Source organism: Corythoichthys intestinalis, chromosome 6 (genome assembly GCF_030265065.1).
Source record: "Corythoichthys intestinalis isolate RoL2023-P3 chromosome 6, ASM3026506v1, whole genome shotgun sequence".
Classification (NCBI taxonomy): domain Eukaryota; kingdom Metazoa; phylum Chordata; class Actinopteri; order Syngnathiformes; family Syngnathidae; genus Corythoichthys; species Corythoichthys intestinalis.
In genome coordinates, this window is record NC_080400.1 from 23,603,714 (window position 1) to 23,623,761 (window position 20,048).

General features: G+C 39.4%; 1 protein-coding gene across 1 annotated transcript in view; it reads right to left on the bottom strand.

The window, feature by feature from the left end:
• The window catches only part of arhgap35a (Rho GTPase activating protein 35a), a 137,093-nt gene extending 117,978 nt beyond the window's left edge, over nucleotides 1-19,115 (bottom strand). Inside the window, exon 1 of the mRNA XM_057839590.1 lies at nucleotides 18,430-19,115. The gene's annotated coding sequence lies outside the window, so the exon portion shown is untranslated. The remainder of the gene's footprint in view (nucleotides 1-18,429) is intronic.
• Between the last annotated feature and the right edge of the window lie 933 nt (nucleotides 19,116-20,048).

Here is a 20,048-nt window from a genome sequence, read left to right on the forward strand (position 1 = left end):
GTGGTAGATCGGGGCACAGTGGACTTGTCTTTGTTGATTTACTGCTGTTTTCTCTGCTATAATAATAACCAACACGGCCCCGTGTTCAATACAAAACCCTCCTACCACAACAAAACAAATAGGAACTAACATTCACATAGGAACTAAAGTTATACAACATAAAATAATAGCCCATTTAAATAAAATAAATTGAAATGAGCTAAAACACCTGTAATTAAATAATAAGAATAATACACACATCCTGCTTACACAATTAAATTTATTAATTTCTGTGTGGCACTTTAACTTGAGAAAATCCACCAATAAAGCTTTTGAAAACCGTTCATAAGAAAAAAAAAAAGTTTCATTGAGGCATTTCATTTGTAAAATATATGTTAAAATCTTTGTCATTGTGATTGCTTTTCTCTTTAGCACAGGACTTCTTTTTTCTTCTTTCAGAAAGAAAGCTGACCAATACGCGGGGTCTGAAAGGCAAATTGTTGTTGGATTATCTTTAAATACCCGCTACTTTTTGAGCAGAATTGTAGCTTTGTATAAGGCTAATGTTCCTATTGTTGAAAGCACAAAAGTGTGTAATAAACAACTACTACATTTACATTTTGCATTTTGTTTTCTTACTGTACCGAAAATGAACCGAACCGTGACCTCAAAGCTGAGGTACGTACCGAACCGAGATTTTTCTGTACCGTTACACCCCTAGCACATACTGTAAGTGCTACCCAGAATTAAATTATCAATTTGTGCGAAGCTTGTGTCACAAGTAATGCACAAAACGTTATGTTTTTGTTCATTTCCCTTTTCAGCTTTTGAATGAGTAATAACTAGTCAGACTTTGAGTTTGATTTAATGAAGACTTATTGTGTGACAAATAATGTAGGCAGTGAGTGTGAACATGACTCATTATAGTGGGAATCTTCCGCGGAGTGTTGGCAGTCGCAGTAGGATTTTAATTTGGGAGAAAAAAAAAATTGAAACCCTGAAGTCACATCGAATATCAAGGTTCAAACTAAAATTCAAGTCAAACAAAATAAAAAACAATGACATTGTAAACTGCGGTATCCACGAGATCAATCACAAATATGTAAATTGAGTAATTTTACCATCTAGTAAAGTGACATGCAGCTGAGGTTTACTTATCACCCCCATCCCCTTCCCCAGCCCCCACCTCCCACAGCAGTCACATGGATTTAAGCTACAACAGGCCCAGCTCGTCCTGACCTGACAAACAGCATTCTCAATGACCTTTTCCCTCATTGGGCAAAAAAGTCTGCATTCTCCCTTCTCCGACAACTGTGACTAACACGCGCCGTGGTGAGGCCGTCTTGTCAAAAACAAAACTTGTTTACATTCCTCACCCGTGTCCCTTTTATCTTACTAACAGTATGACATATTGCAAGTCAGCATAGCAAAGCAAGAAAGAAGCTTGGGACAGAAAGCATGTAACAGCAGTCTTATTTGAAAAATACACAAAGAGTACAAAATAAGCCCACTTTAGGTGTTTTTATTTCTTGATTTATTAGTATATACTCCGTGCTCTGTTTAGTCACAGCCCGAGCACCTTGAAAACGGGGACTACACATCCTCTGTGAATCAGGAATGTGCCAAAATGGTGGATCTTTAACAGCCCCGCAGCAGGAAATGAACTCTGACATAAGAACTACAGACTTTGGGGCCCCTGGTGCATCCTGGGAAATTATGGCATTGAGAGGTACGGGGAGAATGATCCAAATCACTGTCAGAGGTGGGTTGTCACGAAAGCAAAATTCTGATTTCAACACACCAACTTAAGAAAGTACCGGGAAGCCAATACTGAAACAATATCAAGGCAAAACCCTGAAACCCAGCAGTCTGTCTTATGGAGTTTTAGATAGGTATATACAGTGCCTTGCAAAAGTATTCGGCCCCCTTGAACCTTGCAACCTTTCGCCACATTTCAGGCTTCAAACATAAAGATATAAATTTTTTATTTTTTGTCAAGAATCAACAACATGTGGGACACAATCGTGAAGTGGAACAAAATTTATTGGATAATTTAAACTTTTTCAACAAATAAAAAACTGAAAAGTGGGGCGTGCAATATTATTCGGCCCCCTTGTGTTAATACTTTGTAGCGCCACCTTTTGCTCCAATTACAGCTGCAAGTCGTTTGGGGTATGTTTCTATCAGTTTTGCACATCAAGAGACTGACATTCTTGCCCATTCTTCCTTGCAAAACAGCTCGAGCTCAGTGAGGTTGGATGGAGAGTGTTTGTGAACAGCAGTCTTCAGCTCTTTCCACAGATTCTAGATTGGATTCAGGTCTGGACTTTGACTTGGCCATTCTAACACCTGGATACGTTTATTTTTTAACCATTCCATTGTAGATTTGGCTTTATGTTTTGGATCATTGTCCTGTTGGAAGATAAATCTCCGTCCCAGTCTCAGGTCTTGTGCAGATACCAACAGGTTTTCTTCCAGAATGTTCCTGTATTTGGCTGCATCCATCTTCCCGTCAATTTTAACCATCTTCCCTGTCCCTGCTGAAGAAAAGCAGGCCCAAACCATGATGCTGCCACCACCATGTTTGACAGTGGGGATGGTGTGTTCAGGGTGATGAGCTGTGTTGCTTTTACGCCAAACATATCGTTTTGCATTGTGGCCAGAAAGTTCAATTTTGGTTTCATCTGACCAGAGCACCTTCTTCCACATGTTTGGTGTGTCTCCCAGGTGGCTTGTGGCAAACTTTAAACGAGACTTTTTATGACTATCTTTGAGAAATGGCTTTCTTCTTGCCACTCTTCCATAAAGGCCAGATTTGTGCAGTGTACGACTGATTGTTGTCCTATGGACAGACTCTCCCACCTCAGCTGTAGATCTCTGCAGTTCATCCAGAGTGATCATGGGTCTCTTGGCTTCATCTCTGATCAGTTTTCTCCTTGTTTGAGAAGAAAGTTTGGAAGGACGGCCGGGTCTTGGTAGATTTGCAGTGGTCTGATGCTCCTTCCATTTCAATATGATGGCTTGCACAGTGCTCCTTGAGATGTTTAAAGCTTGGGAAATCTTTTTGTATCCAAATCAGGCTTTAAACTTCTCCACAACAGTATTTCGGACCTGCCTGGTGTGTTCCTTGGTTTTCATAATGCTCTCTGCACTTTAAACAGAACCCTGAGACTATCACAGAGCAGGTGCATTTATACGGAGACTTGATTACACACAGGTGGATTCTATTTATCATCATCGGTCATTTAGGACAACATTGGATCATTCAGAGATCCTCACTGAACTTCTGGAGTGAGTTTGCTGCACTGAAAGTAAAGGGGCCGAATAATATTGCACGACCCACTTTTCAGTTTTTTATTTGTTAAAAAAGTTTAAATTATCCAATAAATGTTGTTCCACTTCACGATTGTGTCCCACTTGTTGTTGATTCTTGACAAAAAAATTAAATTAAATTTCATATCTTTATGTTTGAAGCCTGAAATGTGGCGAAAGGTTGCAAGATTCAAGGGGGCCGAATACTTTTGCAAGGCACTGTAATAATCATATAGATTATACTAATTTGTAGGGATGTCCTGATCGCATATTTTTGCAGCAGAGTCAGAGTCACCCGATTTTGAGAATCCGCCGATCCACAGTCCCGATCTCGAAAAACAAACAGTTCCAAACATGTTACAGTCCTGTACTTCCGCTTTTTCCGGGAGTGTTGCAGAGTATATATATATATATTTTTTTTTTTTTTAGGGGGGGGCAAAGCCATTGTATTTTTGGATTATTTTGTCACTTTTTAGCCCTTAAAAAATAAAATATATTTTTTAAATTAAAAACCCGAGCCTTTTCACCCGTTTCCGATCCTCTGAAGAGGGGCACGATCTGCTCGATTTCCGGTCACGTGATCATATCATACCTACTAATTTCCATTTCTAGTCTATGACATTCCAAATTGTGTTATCATCAAGCTCGCCACTTTCATGTAATGAAATTTTGCCATATGGGCAAGACAATTTGTTGTTTGAATACACAGGTATCAGTTCTGCAGAGTAAAAAAAGTAGCCTGATTCAACTTTTTTTTTCTCCAGGTATTGTACTTATACATTCACATTCAAACTTTTGTACTGAGGTGCAGAAGGCTGAATAAAGTACAGTCTACCACAGCTTGGTCGTCTGGCTTTCATTCTTTCCACGGTCAAATACTGTAAATATTTTAAAAGAATGAATAAAACCGGCTGAAGCAAGCTTAGTCAGCCTTTTTGTGTGTGTGTGTGGGGGGGGGGGGGGGGGGGCATGAGTAGTCAAACTGAAAAAGCATAGTTTTGTTTAATTTGTGAGGACTAGGTATCAGTACGCCGCGCAATCCTAACTCAGACCTCCTTTTGCGGACTCCATAGCATGGACGAGTGAGATGATGGTTTTTATATATTTTAACTGCCTTTACCTCATTTACCCTAATTTCAAGCAGGTGATTCTTCATTGGTAGCATTCAAGTGCTGTTTGTCCAACAACAGAAAGACTCAGATAAACAAGGTCAAAACCAGGCCAACTTTGAGACTGGCAGCCTGTCGGAAACTCTAGTCTGTCTGTCTTTCATGCAGATGGACCCGCCAGTACCACAAAGACGGCTGCCAGCACACAGAGTAAGTAGGAGACAGGGAAAATGCAGGAAGTAAATAGAGTAGTCCTACTACAAATAGCATACTAAATAAAAGAACACTGCTTGGGTCAAAGCTTTTCCAGTAAATCCTTCAATTATTATGTAGGTGTCTCTGTGTTTTAGGTCCTCCACCCCCCCAACCCTGAGACAATGGCATGGACATCATTAGCTAAGTGGTGGCTTGGTAACAGGCGGTGGCGCTGCAATCGATAAAGGCCGGTTCAACCATCCGCAGCCCGAGCTGTGCTTATTCATCAGATGAGGGCTTGCGTAAGCTTTTGCTGGGGCCATATATTTGGACTGGGTCAGATAAGCAATGTGGAGGTGTCAAAGCTTTGCCGGGCGTGTTATCAAATATAGTAGCCACTGTATGTGCAGTCACTTTATCTTGGGACCTTAAATAGGATATGATGGCCACCGCTATACCGATGCTTGAGGCTAGTAACAATCTGTAGCTTATGCCAGAGGGGGTCGAATTAGTCAGGAAACCTTAGACCAGTTTTTACCAGGTAGTATAGCTCAGTTGACATCAGTGCATTTTTTTCATTTCCATTGTCAAAAGTTGTTAAAGTGTTCTGTAAGTATTGTAAGTATTTGTAATGAAAATTTCAATTATGTGGAATGGGATCATCACATGAGATCATCCCATGTGAATTTACTAAACGTTTGTTTCAATGCTGGTGCTGTAGTGATTATGTATAAGGTCAAAATTAGTGCCTCTGTTGGTTGCACTGTAGTAGTCAACTTGTTTTGTCAGAATCACTTTAAGACGATATTATCAACAATCCATTCCACACAATAGATGGGATTTCCCACTGAACAATTAACTCAACAAAGGAATTTTTGCCCATCGGAACTGTGAAAAGTAAAAAATAACAACTGTTGCTGTGTACTGCTTTATTGAACCCCATTTTGGATGTTTGGTTTCATGCACAAATCCGATTTTTTCGTGTTTTCCCAACTCGAGTGAGGCATTAACTTGATGGTCTGAACGGGACGAGTCACATAGAAGTGGACCATTTCAAATCCGATCTAAGCCACTTTCGTGTGTGATTAAAATCCGATCTGGGCCATATTATTCAAAATGTGGTGGCGGTATGAACTCTCAAGTCTACCAAATCGGAATTCACGCAGCAATTACATCAGCAAAGAGCGAGAGAGGCAGGGAGGACGGCGTCAGCGACTGAGCTGTGCATTAGCGCCTAGCTCGAACTCTGCTTTTACGCAGGAGGTTGGCTTCACTACAGTCATAAACAGGGCGTTACCGGGGGGGGCACACTGCCCACCCATGGACACACTCTGCCCACCCAAAGAAAACTGGATGTAGTAGGCCTGTCGCGATAACAAATTTTAGTGTGCGATAATTATTCTCATAAATTATTGCGATATGCGATATTATTGCGCCCCCCCCCCCAATTTTTTTAAACCAATTTACAATAACACAGTGCGAATACAGTATATATTAATAGATCAAGTACACCCATTTAAACACGATTAATATTTACTCTTAAATTCAAATATACTTTTTAAGAAATCACAACTAAAAACAATAGACCCTGCCTCTTAAGTAAAAAACAACAATATTGATACCGCACAGAAACACAGAATAAATAAAATGTGTTTAATTAAAAAAAATTGCACTTAATAACTTAAGCATTTAGGAAAATGAAAACATTTCCCGTCATAGCTTCTGCAATGGTGTTCCATAGGAATGCAACGATACAGTTAAGTCATGGTTCGGTACGAATTTTGATATGGGGGACATGAATTTTGAGCCGATTCAATACATTTAATGCTCTGTAAAAAAAAAAAAAAAAAAAAAACAATTGTATTTTTTTTTTTTTTTTTTGCTAACGAGCAAAAATTAAATTGCCATCATATAAACATGCATTTTAGTGCATAATATTTATGTGCTTACTTCTTACTGATATGAAAAAAAATTGTATAAAAGTGCTGAGAACAATCTTTACTGTTTGTAAAGTGAGGCAGGGCACACCGTTGATTTCTACAGCTCTCTTAGCAGCTAGGTTTACTACATGAGCAAGACATCCTATTTATGGTCCGAATCCATCTGTGTCACGTACTGAATTAACAATATTTGCAACATTATCTATAGTCACTGGTATGGATTGATTTGGACTTCTTAACCTCATGTGACAAATGACTGATGACTGTTTAGAATTCTAGAATATGGACTACATGTCCCATAATCACTCTGGGCTCACGTAGCCAATGGCATGGACCGTAGCACATCTAGTTTGCCATTTCATGATATCTAGTGTGTGCGCGCAAGCGTATGACGGCTTTCATAAACAGGACGAGTTTGAAGCACAGCGCTCTTAATTTCATTCAGCTGTTCGTTGTCAAAGTGAGGTTATTCATAGCAGCCAAGTCGGTAACAATGTTTTGGCGGACTTTGTTGTAAATATCCAGCGTTGTGCCGAAAAATAGCCGCCCCGCGTGAAATGTCACTCCTGACGGGAGCGCCCACACGTCAACAACACCGGCGCGCCATAGATGGTCCACAGTCACTCCGGAGCACTGACGCGGCCGGTATACGTTGACCAATAGGATATAATGGGAACGATTGGCTCTGGCGCTAGTTTTTGCCGGACCTGGAACGAAGATGCATTTTGCGCAGTTGGTAACGAACTTTTAACAGCACGTCTGCCGCACGCGCACACACGCGTGCACGTGAGGCGATAAATCGCAGCGGAAAAATTACCGCCTTCATTTTTATATATCGCGCGATAAATGGAATTATTGCATATTGCGACAGGCTTAGGATGTAGTACTAACGGCAGTCTAGGCACCGCATATGGTATCCCATTCATATAGTACTGATGTGTTCTAAGTTTTAAGCTTTGCGTTGTTACCTCATCTTTCACCTTAAAAAAAAAATGAAATGTTGGTTTTGTTCCTATGGGGCGCTACACACATTTACGCATATTTTGATTTTTTATTTTATTTTATTTTATTTATTTATTTATTTATTTATTATTTTTTTTACATTTTATCGAAGTTTTCACCAGTGTTCACCCGGCTGTTGAGTTTGGTGAGTTTTGAAGCATTCTGAGGGAGTCAAAGTAGGGCTCAAAGTAGGGCTCAAAGCATCGGCGGGACAACGAATGACTGCTAGGGGACGCTACATACTGTTTTGGAATTTGTCTTCACACGGTATCAAAAATTGCACCTGTCTTGACCTGCCTGCCGATTTTGGTGCATTTTGAAGCATTCTAAGGGGATCATATTGGGCTCAAAGGGGCTGCAGAACAAAGAATAACAATAACAATAATAATAATAAAACCGAGGAACCACAATAGGTTACCTAAAAAAAACATTGTCACCTGCATGTCCATACTGTTCAGTTATGGATGTGTTCTAAGTCAAATCAAATCAAATCAAGTTTTATTTGTTTAGACCAAATCACAACAACAGTTATCTCAAGGAGAAAACAAAACATGCTTTAAGGTGCAGTAGCCCTACGCTGGATTTTGACCTACATGAGCATTGTAGCTTTTTTTTGCCCCCCACCCCCAGGTAAGACTAATTCCCACCCACACCTGGCATCCTGGTAACACCACTGGTCATAAAAAATAAAAATGAAAAAAAGGCTAAGCCAGATAATTATCGTTTTTCTTTCTGTGCGCCAAATGAACAATATTTCCACCTTGCTTACATGGCATAGAGTCGGGGCAAAAAAAAAAAAAAACGTATGTGTGTGCGTCTTGCACGCACTGTGCATTCTGTCAATCCATATAAACTTTTAATATAAGAATAAACGAGGATTTTTTTATGTCTTTAATTTGTGTGCTCTTTTTGGAAATCAAAATACAGGTAGTCCCCTGGTTACGACATACCCGACTTACGTGATTTCAACTTTACGACGCCAGAGTCCCATCTGCCATTTTGTACCTAGTCGTTTTTTGGGGTTTTTTTGTTTTTCTAAATTAATAATATTGACTTTTGTTTTGTGATGCATGCTTTTATTTTGGCGCAGGAAACAGAGCAGATAGTACTTACACATGTGAATAAGGGCGCACGTACACACAATGAAGAACGTATTTGGGCACATGAAGAAGAGCGCATGCGCACACATGAGGAAGAGCACATTTGCCTCCACAAAGAAGCCGCACAGCCGAGTGAGAGCGAGAGGGGGGAAAGAATAAAGCTGCAAGCCTGTGCGCACATTTTTTGCTTGTGAAGCATCCAAGGAGGCAACACCTGTATATAACACCTTATGTACTTCCAATTGTGCGTTTTTTATTTGTGGTCAAATACTAGGGGCGAGTTTATGAGATTGCGTTTGCGTTTATGCGAGCAATGTCATGAGCAGCTGAATAAAGTCAGCAAACCAAACGGACGAGTGACATCGTCATTTCGGCGCTTAGCCCGTTGTCCAGGTAAGACTTTGCTCCAACGTCTTGGCGAGGACAGCATAATGATATGTAATACATGTTTTAGGATAGTTATTTTGAGATTCTGGTGGTATTTGGGGGTACTTAAAGGGTTAATTCCGACTTGATATTTCTGCGTGCGGGTCAGTTTGCTCAGCGTGTGTCAGACTGCTAACTAGTGCGCAAGCGTAATACTTGATCGGGCTCAATGGAAGAAGGTAGTCTGAACGGGCACGCCCAAAAAAACGTATGATGAAAAATTTGAATTGTGCATTAATACCTGCGGTCTGAACCTAGCCTAAATTACTTGGACCAACAACAAACACTACAATAATAGTATTGTTCCTAACTTAAAATGACTGCATCACTCCAAAGTCAAGTAAATGACAGCAACCCCAAAAAACACCAAAACGGGGTCTTGTGTTTGAGTGCATGTTTGCGAGGGACACACCAAAGGCCAACGCTTTGGTCAGACCCCCCTGAAGTGGCATCTGAGACAAACAAAAGTTGACAAGGCAGTGCTGTTCCTGTGTTCCTAAACGTATTTGACAATTACACTGCACTGTGCCCTCAATAAGGCCAAATTAAAATAGCTGATGGTGAAGTGAGAATAGAAGGGACACTGAAAAAGGAGGAACGTGAAAACATGGGGTTGGGTAAGGTATTTTAAGGCCTGTGGCAGTTTCTATCTGCAGCCCATTTCCTCATTTCTTGTAAGATGTTTGGCACTCTGTGACTAAAGCGGCCAGATTTAATTAACTTGAGGTAGTTTGTGGCGCATCTAACGACGTAGGATGCGCAAATTTGAAATGAATTCATCTATATTTGTTTTAAGTGTTCACATAACCTCAATCAGGATTTTTAAACCGTTTGGATAGCATACTGCTTGGCATCATTAAGCCGCGCAAGCCTGAAAACTACATGATGTAATAAAGGAGATGGGAAAAATGGACAAAACAGTATTTCTGCCCAAAACACAAGTTCCAAGAACAGTGATTCAATTGTTTGTTGCACAGTTATACTGTGAGTCATCAAAACAACAGACATGGCTTGAAAAATGCAGGCAGTATGGATTTTGACTTCTGCTGAATGTAATTAAAGTGGCCAGCAAAGATCGATGTAAAAAGTTAGGGGTGCACTGATTCTCAACATGTAGATGGTACTAAAAAACACTAATACTACGAAAATGACACAAATTTACAAGGCCAGAATGCTTAGTTCTTGTACAGCTACTGAAAAAGTGGTCTCAGTTCATTTTAAGACACTAAAAAGCTTTATGTCAACTTCAAAATCCACCGGCCCCTCAAGTCAGATTCATATCAGAGATGCTTCCAATAAAGTAAAATGGCTCCAGCACTGAGTAAATTGATATAAATGCTTGCTAACAAAGTTACTCTACAAATCTACTCTTTGAAATCATGTGACAGAAAGCATTTACAAGAAACACAAAAAGAATAAGAAACCTCTCAAATAACAAAAGTACTATTGAAAACAAGTGTTCAGTATCTCAGGTCTGTCTTGAGCAAACTCATATTTAACAATGATTTACGCACTAAAAAACAATCTCAGACTATTATACCCATAATGTCTAATGTTACAACCCATATGACAATCCCAGAAGAAGTCTCTGTGACCCATTGAAAGCAGCAAAAGTCCAACCTACTGACCTCCAGGCAGTGGTCTCATTTCACTGGCAGCGGCTCAATCTTAACATCTCATCTCCGAAGTTGCCAAGTCATGGTAAAGCCGAAAGGGCACATACCTGGAGCAGAGCCCTGAAGCAGAAACCAACAGCGGTTTGCTTGCTCTCACTGTTTTTGGCAGTCTATCCCTCAAGGTACAATCTATATGAAGCCTCCAGGTATAATTACTAAACTCAAAGGTAACCATTTGTACCAAGGCCGCCCAATAATCCATTATGTTCCTACACTATAAAAGCATCATGGGTACAAAAGCAGTTGAAATCACCCAAGTGACAAGCCATTGTACTTCTGAAAGGTAAAATGGTTCTACAAGCTTTCCCCTGACATATCGTTTAACAGCACCAGTCTATTACCTTTATTCATACTCTTGACAAAAGCCACATTTCGACCAAGCATTGCAGTTGAATTCTGTTTGTAGTTACAGTGAGGTTTGGATGAGATTTTTGTTAGCTTAAGCCCCCGTTTGCAGGGAGATGCCCCAAGCGAATCCACACAAATTGCCCCACAGCAGAGAGATTCCTATTCGAACAATGCAGCAAATCCAAATGAATACTACATCGCATTTATGCCAGACAGTAGAAGTTCAGACTAGTGGCAGTCTTACAACGCAACACACTTCCTTGACAACATCCTCCTCAGCTCAGGCTATCGAAACACAAAGAAATCAAACCGCACAGTTCATTGGAAACGAGGATCAATCACATTGCTCATATCAAAGCATTGCCATTTCACAGTGTCTTGTATCCTGGTCCTACATTTCCAAGGCAGTCATGAAAACGGTCACTGCAGGGTCATATTTAAAAGGCCACTTTAATCGTGTTGACTCCTTTGAGCCACCCGTTACACCATTAATCATATCTAAAAGCTTTACTTACTACAAGCAATCCTCCTTAATAAGCAATTTCAATTGTAAAACAATACCATTATAGGGTGGATTAGGTATAGGGCAGATTCAATTTTTGTTAACTGTTCATTCAAAGTTCTTCGGCAAGCAATTTATTATAAAGATAATGACTGTTGGCGATATTTAATAGTCATTTTGTTCCCTGGAGTATATGCGAGGCACAAGTGAAACTGCTGACTTGAGGTCAGTCCCTTGCACATAATTCAGCCATTCTGTTAAAGCACCTTTAGAAAAGGGGAAAGCTACAGAGGTCTTTATATCAAAACTGTAGCATGCAAAGAAGCTGAAACACTGGGGAGCGAAGAGTACCTCATTTCAACCAAGGCGAGGCACACTTTCTAATGGAAATTCAGATGCAATCATCCCAGAATGCACCTCTTTCTGCCTAATAATCGGTCACCAGAACAAAGCTACCATTGAGCGAGAACTGTCTGTAATCTGGACCACCAAACTGCAAAGCTGCCTGCTATAATTAGCTCTTTTCTCCATCAAACACTGGCTTACACTGAATTACAAACAAGCTTCTGCTGTGAAACAAAATTGTGAACGTGTGTACGTGGGGGGTGCATTTAGGGAAAAGAATTTTTGACAAGAAGGGAAGCTGTCCATCTTTGGCATGTGAAGTCTCTTGGCATTGACAGCTAGACTTGCAGAGGGATATATGCAAGTGAACAGGTGACGGGCCGGGAACAAAAGCGTGGGCTGACACGGAAGTCATGAGGTACATTTCTAAATGGAGTGCTATTCAATCTAAAACCATCTTGTTCACATTTCAAACCTGTTCTCAAAAAGGATAACTGATTTAAAAGTGCTCCACACGGCCATTTGACATCCTGTAGAACACGTCAAGGAGAGTACACCCCTCCACTTTCCCTCTTATAAACCTTGCCAAACTCTGAGCTGTTCAGATAATGAGGGGCTTAATCTCACTTCCAGTGTCCTAATCAGAGTATGCATCCACATGTCTGGCCTGCAGCCTGACAAGCAGAGTCAGCCTCCCTCTAATCCCAGCAACGGCATCCACTTCCAAAACTGGAACTACACGACCCAGTGGCAGACAGTACAAGGGTGAGTGGGTACGCTGCTTGGAGGCGTGACCGGCATGTTGCAATGAGCCCAATCAGGCAAGGAGCAGAAGTGCTGACAGCTGCAAATACATTTTACCTGGGAGCAAAGAGATGAGTCTTCTACCATGAAAATTGTGTTTTGTTGACTTGCTTCTTACTGCCGTCCTCCCAAGGCAGTTGATTAACCACAGTGAAAGGGAGACTCATCGCAAAATGCTGCCAAATATACTGTAGGCGACAATGATTCAAAGTATCTGCTTGAAAACTATGAAAAATAGGGATGGGAATTTCACTAAATGTCTTTGTTTGACCATGCATAGGTAAAATTAAGTACTTATTCCTAATAATAATGGCAAAGGAACCACTCAGGCCAGAATATATGTCACTGCGCGCCATTTTATTGATGCTAAAAGGCAGTGAACCTATTGTTATTTTTCATAACAGAATCGCAGTTTGAATTACCATATGTACTGTACACGTGTACAGGTCGCAATTTTTTTTTCACCAAAATCTTTTGTCCAAAAATGCGGGGGCAACCTATACGACTGATATGCCGACCATTTCCCAATTCAGACTCGTAAAACTGAAAAAGCATACAACTCAGCATGAGCTATGTATGCTAACTATACAGAAAAGTTACACCCAAAATAATCTACAAATGTCTAATATTAAAAAACAAAACCTAAAATAGGCATGTTCCTCATGTCATTCTTTAACAGTTACATGTTCAATGATTATGACGCCCAGATGTTGTTTCCATTATTTTGTGCAACCCCTGTAAGCTGTTGCCAAATAAAAATCAAGTCAATAAATAATAAAATTGTTATTGAAAATTGGTCCAAAAATTTGCCTAAAAATCTCTCGTATTGTGGTGCGACCTAGACGAGGGTCAACCTAAAATACCTACTTTTTTTAACCACAAACTAGGGGTGCAACCTATGTGCCAGAGCAACCTATACGCGACTGTATACATGCTATTGCCAAATGTTGCCTTGAGAAATCCATTTTGATTTTGTTTTTATCAGACAAAGTTGAATCGACACCCTGCTTTGCCTTATCTGCTTTCAGAATGCAATCAATCAACAATCCTTCCACACAAGTATTAGAATATTGAACAACCACCCATTCATTTTCAAGCACTTGACTTCATTAGGGTAGCACATAAGCTGGAGTGTATACCAGGAGGCCTTATATGAGAAGTGGGGTGAACCCTGGACTGGTCACCAGCATATTGTAGTTCATAATCATGAGTTCATCAAGTGAATTATTATTATGGCTATCCATATTCTAGACACAACTAATCAACTGTTAGCATGTTGCACAATACTTCCACTCATGTTAAAAGAACTTATAGGCTACGTTCACACCACAGCTCTTACTCTTACTGCAAAAATCTTTTTTTTGTTTGTTGTCATATTTGATCTATTTGTTTGACCGTTCAGACTTCCTTTTTCCATTAAGCCTGTTCAAGAATCACAACATGCGCGCTAGCTCGCAGTTTACCAGGCGCTGAGCAAACAGACCCACCTGCGCAGAAGAATGAGACCAAAATTAAAGCAAAAGTTTGTCTCAAAGACCATTCACACATTGGAACATTTCAAATTTTGGCATAAAAATGTAATCAATTAATTAAATACAAAATAAACTAAAGTTTAACTAATGTGGACTTTCTCTCACACACTACTTTGCAGAGTGATTTCACTTTGAGAATATGAACAAGGGAAACTACATATCGATTTTTCTGAAGAAAAACTGCTAACTGATGTACAGTATCGGAATGTCCCCGTTTCGATCATGTAATTGGAAATCGGGCCTGATCACATGATTTTTAGAGGAATCGGGTGAAAAAGATCGGGTTTTTAAGATGTTATTTTTTTATTTTTGAGGGCAACAAAGCCATAAATTAATATGGCTGTAAAAGGATATCGTCAAAAGCAACAATGTTTTCTACTACGCAATCCAAGTTGAAGTTGAAGTAAACACCAGCGAAAGAGAGCATTATGCTAGCTGTTGCAAGAAGCTAATGTTAAGATAGCATCATACAGGAGTGACAATGGACTGAAATACTGAAATTTTTTCAATTTGGATGAGTTTATGTTTTTACTCTCCTTAATAAATTGCTGTGATAACAGATCAGTACTCAGTACTGGCAAATCCTCAAAATCAGGTGATCGGTAAGACCCTAATACAGTATATGTGGCATTGAGAATTAGACATGGACCTGGCAATTGTTTGCAAAGGTTTTTTTTTTCTTGCCCTCAAAATTGTTCACCGTTTCTGTGGGAAAACTGCTTGGGTGGAAAAAAATGATCAAATAGATAAACCGAAAGATTTGCACTGTAATGTGTGAGGTAATTTTCTTTAGGTTAGAATTTAACTTATAAAATTGGTATTGGAAAAAAGGATCGTTCTTGGAACCAGTATCAAAATTAAAGTACATGAATCAAAAACATTTTGATACCCAGTCCTACTCCTCAATGAGCAATGACCTCCGATTTGTGTTCTAATAATATGCAAAAAGCAAAGTTGTAAATGTCCAAAAAAGACTAAAGCGCTAAAGTCTATCTGGGGTCCGGTGTTCTTGTGGATGACTACTAAGAGTGGGAACCTCTTGGTACCTCACGATAAGATACGATTTGCGATACAAAGCTCACGATAACGATGATCTGACGATATGCCTATACAACAATTATCGATACATTGGTCAGGAAATCATTCTAGGATATTCTACAAACAACTAATAAACAGAAAAACAAGCTTCTGCTGTGAATTGGAATGCGTTTATCGCTAGTAGACGTCCAATCCATTTGATTCACTTCAAACGGATTGAACGTCTATGGCCGTCAGTGGCAGCCAATGCCAGGCAATGAGGTAATTTTGGGCTATTTAAGGTCATTTACCTGTTGATTTTCATTGACTTCCTGTTGATTTTGGGGTATTTTATGGGTCACTTACTGTTTGAGTTACAGAACAGGAAGTGACCTAGGAATGACCCAAATGAATAGGCAGTGACTCAAACTCAACAGGAAATGACCTGTAAATGCCCTGAAAATTGGACAAAATGACTGAATGCTCTGGTTTCGAATGAACGAACGTTCCCAGTCTAAATGGATTGGGCGTCGTGCACCGTCAATGCAGCCTTTAGAGTTAACGGACACTATTATGGTGCAAGATTTTGGTAGCAACTTGTTGGTTCCTTTTATTTTTTTTTTTTAGACAGTGAAACCTTTTTAAAACGATATCTCGATTCTTGGCAGGAGCATATCGATAACCTTTTAGGATACAAAGTATCACGATATATCACCATTTCAATATTTTGTCACACCGCTAATGACTACACCTGGAGATTAATTATGGCATCTGAGGCTACCTTCTAAGAAAATATGTTAAGTAATATGTAGGGTTGGGCATCGAGCATCAATGGGAACCGGTTCTATCACTCCGATGCTCCCGGAATCGAAATTTTAATGTTTCGATGCCCTGACCGCCGAGCAGAAAAAATTGCTCGAGGTGAAAGACTTATATTTATATACAAGTTAAAATTAGACCTGTGAGAAGTTCATATACCGTACTGGCCCGAATATAAGACAGTGTTTTTTGCATTTAAATCAGACTGAATAAGTGGGGGTCGTCTTATATTCGCGGTCTAGATGTTATACCCATTCACGACGCTAGATGGCGCCAGATATCCTTGAAGCGATGTTCTGTCATGACAAATCTCAGCTACTCTGAAGTTTAACCAGTTTGCATTATTTTATTGCAATGTTTTTCCTTATTCAGATTTGTTTCAAGACTACAGTTACGGTTAGACTTCACTTTGACGGTTAATGCAGTTATTCCAATTTTGTTGTTTTATCACAATAGATTGGTTTATTTACATTTCAAAAACCAGAAGCGATTTATTTACGAATGTGATTGCACTTTAGTTTACATATTTAAATGGTAGATATTAAGAGACAGACAAGCAGATATTAAGATTTGAATGAGGCAAAATAACATGCGTTTTCTCTCAAATATATTGTTATAATGGTAAATGGTGTCATTTGTTTCAGATGTTCTGTAATTATTTTCTGTATAAAAATTAATTTGGTGTTCAAAAAGTCTTTTTTCAAATTTGAGTCTTGAAAAAGAGGGGGTCGTCTTATAATCAGAGCCGGCTTATATTCGGGCCAATACGGTAATTTAAAAAAAATCATCAAGGTGTTAAGACTTTAATATAAACCATGCATTTTTTTTCACTCTGACTTTTTTTTACCCTGCCTCTTAAAAGAATCGGAATCGAGAATCGTTCGGAACCGGAATCGAAACGAGGAATCGGTACCGGAATCGTTCAATTTCAAACGATGCCCAACCCTAGTAATATGGTAGGTGTATACTGAAACATCAGAGCCGGCTTATATTCGGGCCAATACGGTAATTAAAAAAAAATCATCGAGATGTTAAGACTTTAATATAAACCATGCATTTTTTTTCACCCTGACTTTTTTTTACCCTGCCTCTTAAAAGAATCGGAATTGAGAATCGTTCGGAACCGGAATCGAAACGTGGAATCGGAACCGGAATCGTTCAATTTCAAACGATGCCCAACCCTAGTAATATGGTAGGTGTATGCTGAAACATCATAAACTCACTTGATTTGAGATAATTCCAGCATTAAATTACATTTTCTTCCAATTGTTCTGAACTGTTATCGGGACATGTGACACATTAAGGATACGAAACACACAAACACAGACCTCCGCTGGCCATCATAACCATCAGGCTGGTTTATGATTGATTTAAAGAACTCAAAACCAGCGTCCTCATGTGCCATCATGTTCCTGTTTCATTCAGCAATGACACAGCATTGTAAACCTGCCACAGCTCTCCTTGTAAATGCTTCAGCATCAATCTTCAACCAGTGGCAGTATGAGAGACAGACGTCTCCTGAAATGAAGCGACCAGATGTCCAGCGGGGACCCAAAGGAGAGGGAGTGGCTGGTAGGGACCAACGACCACTTTGCAGTAAGCAAACGTCACAGACGGGTTGACTGACTCTGTCATGGAAATAGATCTACACAGCTATGTTAATCGTTAACATGAGGTCACCCTCATACCGTAAGACTAACGCGATATTACCATAAAACATGACGAGAGCCACATAGCCTCACATGTGATGTGAAATGAATTCCTGAAAGATGACAAATGGGTGTGGAGTAATAAAATTAGAATATTCGTTACCCACAGGTTAACTTATTGATGTTTGTATGCCCAAAATGTCAATTTGAGAAATTGACAACTTGCGTACATTTGTGATTTGAAAAATATGTATGAGTAAAATAGATGTAGTTCCCCCTCTGCGGTTGTGATTGTTTCTTAAACCCAAAAGACATTAGGGAAAGCTTCTGCATGCCTGACAAAACCAATGCATTCCAGGTGTTGTGCGCCGAACAACTGTTTTAATGTTTAGTTGGATGGCGTCCATGCTTATTAAGCTCCTTCCTCTCCTCGGTAAACTTCCCATGAATCAGCTATAAATGAACACACAAGCTCAATCCGATAAGAAGAATTATGATTATTACTAGGAAGAGGTTGGGATCACAGTAGGCTTAATTTTAGGGGGATTTGGGGTTGACTCCCAGTTATATTCGCATGATACAGAGAAAGAAGGGGCAAGAATGTCGATTATCATACATAATTTGAGAACGCATTCTCCACATTTGGAAGATTTAAAAGGAAGTCTATTACGTACCATAACATTCCTTCCCCCTTCAGATTCCGTCCACTCCTTTCCTCCTCGCCGTCTTTAGAAAGAGACCAAAACAGTGCCCGCCAACACTTTCATCGATTATTATCCGCTTTCAGGAGCGAAAAGTGTTCAAGTGTCCATTTCTTGTCACTTTATACTCTCACGTCTGAAGTTTTCACATTAGCATTTCTGCGTGTGCGAGTGTGTGCCGGAGGGCTAACCAACAAACGCTAGTTCAGGGGGGAAAGCAGTCAAAATGCCACACAAAGTCGTCTTCAACACGCCTGGGAACGAGGAACGAGGGGTTAAATGGAGGGATTCCAAGTTTAAAGCGCGTCCATTCGGAGTCTTTTTGTCTCTTGCTTCGCCACCACGTTGTTTGGAGCAATTATTATTTCCTTTGTTGTGTGCAAAATAAAAGATTCGCCAAGAGAGGGAAAAGGGGGCCAGCTGTCCTCAATGATCCGATCGAAGGTTTAAAAAACAAAAAAAGAGGAAAACAAGTATGGATTCCGGTCTTCTTCGCTAGTGTTGTTGGGCTGCTGGCAGCCTAAAAATGTGTGGCGGTGTGTGGGTAAGTCTTATTTTTTGTCAGCTTCCCAATAATGGCGGCGGCCCTTCTCCAGACTCCAGGCAGCATCTCCCCTCCTCTTTTGCGGCCAACACAGAAAGACAGTCTCGCCCAGTGGTTCATGCACACCATTACAACACAACTCAAATTATTCTCCCTCTCTTATTCTCTCCCTTTCGCTCTCTTTTGAATGTGGCCCCTTCATTTGACATACATTTAGAATTCAGCATTGTTTTGAAAAATTACAACAGACATTTTTTCACAAATGAGAAACGTCCATTATTAGGGGTCATTCAATTGATTTGGCAAGGGACACAAAAAATTATATCAATTAACCCTTTATAGGGTAAATGACTATTTTTGATCATTTAAAAAAATGTTTTAAAAAATAATTATTATTACACTATTTTTTTTATTACCGTATTGGTCCGAATATAAGACGGCCCTGATTATAAGATGACCCCCTCTTTTTTAAGACTCAAGTTGGAAAAAAAACTTTTTGGACACCAAATTAATTTTTATACAGAAAATAATTACAGTACATCCGAAACAAATGATTATAACAATGTATTTGAGAGAAAAAGCATGTTATTTTGCCTCATTCAAATCTTAATATCTGAGCATTTAAATATGTAAACTAGGGCTGTCAAATGATTAAAATTTTTAATCAAGGTAATTACAGCTTAAAAATTAATCGTAATTAATCACAATTCAAACCATCTATAAAATATGCCATATTTTTCTATAAATTATTGTTGGAATGGAAAGATAAGACACAAGGCGGATATATACATTCAACATACGGTACATAAGTATTGTATTTGTTTATTATAACAATAAATCAACAAGACGGCATTAACATTATTAACATTCTGTTAAAGCGATCCATAGCTAGAATCACTTGTACTTCTTAAAAGATAAATGTCCGTACAAGTTATATAAATTTTATATTAAAACCCCTCTTAATGTTTTCGTTTTAATAAAATTTGTAAAAAAAAAAATTTTTTTAAAGGCGGCACGGTGGCTGAGTCGTTAGCACGTCCGCCTCACA